Consider the following 3,789-nt stretch of genomic DNA (forward strand, 5'->3'; position numbering starts at 1 on the left):
CCTTCCACTTATCCCTCCCTTCTCCCTTTCCTCCCCCCTTCCTCTTTCTTCTTCCATCCTCTCCTTTTCATCTCCCTTCTATTACCAAACTCCATCTCCTTTCTATCCCTCCTTCTATCTACCTTGCACTTATCTCTCCCTTCTCCCTTTCCTCTTTCCCCCTTCCTCTTTCTTCTTCCATTCCCTCTTTCTCATTTCCCTTCAATTATAACTTCATCTCCTTTCTATTCCTCCTTTTACCAACCTTGTATCTTATCCCTCCCTCCTCCCTTCTCCCTTTCTCCCTCCTCTTCCCCCCCTTCCCCCCATCGCCTGACCAGTGCCCTTCACACCATCGCACTAAACAAGTGGCATTGGAGGGCGAGCAGGACATAAAAATAAGTTCAATATGTCTTCCGAAAAGGTCGCGAGGTATAGCAAGGGACCTTCAGCGCCCCGCCTCGGCCCGGCCATATGGCGCAGCAAGAACTTCCTAAACTAATCCTTTAATATCCTACGCATCCTTGGATCCTTTTGGGTTTGCGGGGTCCTACAGAATGCTTTAGGGTATCGGAAAGAAGTGTGTGGGGGGGCTCTGGTGAAGGTTAGGCTGGTTGGGGAGTGGCGTAATGGGCAATTTTTATATAGATGTGTTTGGTGAAGTTATCCTTAGGTATCCTTCGCATCCGTGGGTCCTTTGGGGTTTATTGGGTACTATAGGATGCTTTTGGGTTTCACGAAAGGATGTGGGTGGTTCTGTTGGGGATGGGGTTCGTAGGAGAGTTGTGAGAGTTATTTGTGTTTGGTGAAGTTATCCTTAAATATCCTTGGCATCCTTGGGTCCTTTGAGGTTTATTGGGGACTAGAGGATACTTTGGGGTTTGGGGAAGGGGTGTGGGTGTCACGATTGGGGATGGAGTTGGTTGGGAAGCCGTAGGGAGGGTTTAGAGGAGGGTGTATACTTAGTGAACTAATCCTTAAATATCCTTTGCATCCTTGGGTCTACTTGGGTTTACTGAGGACTAGAATGTACTTTGAGGTTTCGGTAAGGGGTGTGGGTGTCCTGATTGGGGATGGGGCTGGTTGGGGTGGCGTGGGGAGAGGTTTAAGGCGGGGGTGTGGTGGGGGGGAAACACGGAAGTAGCAGCGCGGGGCAAGCGTTGGTTGGGCGTGTCAGAAAAGCGTGAATTTTAGCGGAACGTGACTGTGATGAAGTATGTGATTGTGCAAAAGCTGGTGCTGCTTCCTTCTTCTTCTTCTTCTTCTTCCTCTCTCTCTCTCTCTCTCTCTCTCTCTCTCTCTCTCTCTCTCTCTCTCTCTCTCTCTCTCTCTCTCTCTCTCTCTCTCTCTCTCTCTCTCTCTCTCTCTCTCTCTCTCTCTCTCTCTCTCTCTCTCTCTCTCTTCGTATTATTTACTTCATTATTTTTATCTTTCTCTTTAACTTCCTTCACATTTATTTTTTAACTTTTCAGTCTCTTTCTTTTCTCTTTTGACTCATTTTCATATATGTTTGCTTATTATTTACTTCTTAATTTTCGCTTTCTCTTTACTCTCTCTCTCTCTCTCTCTCTCTCTCTCTCTCTCTCTCTCTCTCTCTCTCTCTCTCTCTCTCTCTCTCTCTCTCTCTCTCTCTCTCTCTCTCTCTCTCTCTCTCTCTCTCTCTCTCTCTCTCTCTCTCTCTCTCTCTCTCTCTCACACACACACACAAAATAATCTTTCGTCCTCAATTTATTACGAAGCATCAAATTTCGGATACTTTTTCTCCTCTGTTCTTTTAAACCTGAAATTCAACCGCGCACACACACACACACACACACACACACACACACACACACACACACACACACACACACCCCCTCCCACATACAGACATACATACATACACACACACACACACACACACACACACACATAGAACAATTATCTGACATTTCCTTTATATATTTTTAACCTCTATTTTGACCTCTGTGAAATGAGGTCAGCACGGGTCACTTCGCATACCGTGACGCCGCTCCACCATTTAAAGGCCAACTAACCATTTAAAAGGGCAGGCGTGTCATTAATTTAGAGAAGGGGAAAGGGGAAAGGGGAGAGGGGTGAAGGAAGGGGAAGTGCCTTGGGTGATGGGGTGATGTAAGGGAATGGGTGTGGAGGGGGGGAAGGGGAGGGGAATAGGTTGTGGGTGAAGGACGTTAAAGGAGGAGGAGGAGGAGGAGGAGGAGGAGGAGGAGGAGGAGGAGGAGAAGGAGAAGGAGAAGGAGGAGGAGGAGGAGGAGGAGGAGGAGGAGGAGGAGGAGGAAAGGGGAAGGAGGAAAAAAGAATAAAGGTATAAATAAATAAATAAAAAAAGTTAATGGGCTTATTTATGTAACAGACGTAGAATAGGGATGAAAAAATATAAAAAAAATGTGAAGATCTAAAAGTGAAAATGGGATGAAGAAGGGGAGGTAAAGGGAGGGAAGGGGAGAAAAAAGAGGGAAGGGGAAGGGTTAATGGAATGGGTGCGTGTTAGTGGGCTTACGTAACAAACGAAAAAATAGGATGAAAAATATTAAAAAAACGGAAAATATAAAAACAAGTGAAATGGGTGAAGGGTATGTGAGTGAAGGGTTGAATGGGGAAATGGGTGAAGACGAAATGGGAAAGGAAAAGGGTGTGTATGAGTTAGAGTATACATGGAAATACGTACACACACATTATGGCCTTGGAGATCGAAATACATAGACAGAACAGATATTATGAAAAAAATAATTGGGATAGGAAAGATGGGAGAGAAGAATGAAGGAGAAGGATGGAGACGAGGATGGAAGGAAGGTATAGGAAGGAAGGGGAAAGGTAGGGAAAAAGGATACAGGAGGAAGATTGAAGTGTAAGGAAGAGGAAGAATGGAAGAGGAGGAGGAGGACAGTAAAAACGAAATTGGAATAGGAAGGAAGGGGAAGAATGGAAGAAAGAAGGAGGAGGAGGAGGAGGAGGAGGAGGAGGATACAGGTGGAAGATTGATTAGTAAGGTAGTGGAAGAATGGAAGAAGAGGAGGAGGATAAAAACGAAATTGGAACAGGAAGGAAGGGGAAGAATGGAAGAAGGAAGGAAGAATGAGAAGGAGGAGGAGGAGGAGGAGAATTGAAGAGTAAGAAAGTGGAAGAAGAAGGAGGAGGAACGACGACGATAAAAGCGAAATTAGAATAGGAAGGAAGGGGAAGAATGGAAGAAGGAAGGAAGAAGGAGAAGGAAGAGGAGGAGGAGGAAAAGGATACAGGTGGAAGATTGATTAGTAAGGTAGAGGAAGAATGAACGAAGAGAAGGAAGACTGGAAGAAGGAAGGAGGAGGAGGAGGAGGAGGAGGAGGACACAGGTAAGGAGGAAGAGATACAAACCAGATATGGGCGTCGGTTGGGGAGGAGGGATGGGGGAGGATGACTAACCCAAGACACAAAAAAATAAAAGAGTTACCCACAAAATAAGTGATCAGGGCGTAGCGGGTATTAGCATGGGCGGGAAAAAAGGGCGGCAAAGGGAGCGTGAGGATAAGAATGGTTAGAAAAAAAGGGGTGAAAAGGGTAATGGGGATGGAGATGGGCGTGAGGAGGGGCGTGGGGAGGGTGTGAGGGGGCCTGGCGTCCTTCACTCATCCTTGCCTTACTTGGGGAAGGATGGGGAGGGAAGGGGAGGGAAGGGGAAGGATGATTGGGATAAGATGTAAGGGATGGGAAGAGGAAAGGGGAAGGAAGGGGAGGGAAGGGGAAGGGGGAGGGGGATTAGATGTAACTCATGTAAGGGATGGGGAGAGGGAAGGGGAAGGAAGGGGA

The sequence above is a fragment of the Eriocheir sinensis genome, chromosome 30 (assembly GCF_024679095.1).
Source record: "Eriocheir sinensis breed Jianghai 21 chromosome 30, ASM2467909v1, whole genome shotgun sequence".
In the NCBI taxonomy this organism is placed as follows: Eukaryota; Metazoa; Arthropoda; class Malacostraca; order Decapoda; family Varunidae; genus Eriocheir; species Eriocheir sinensis.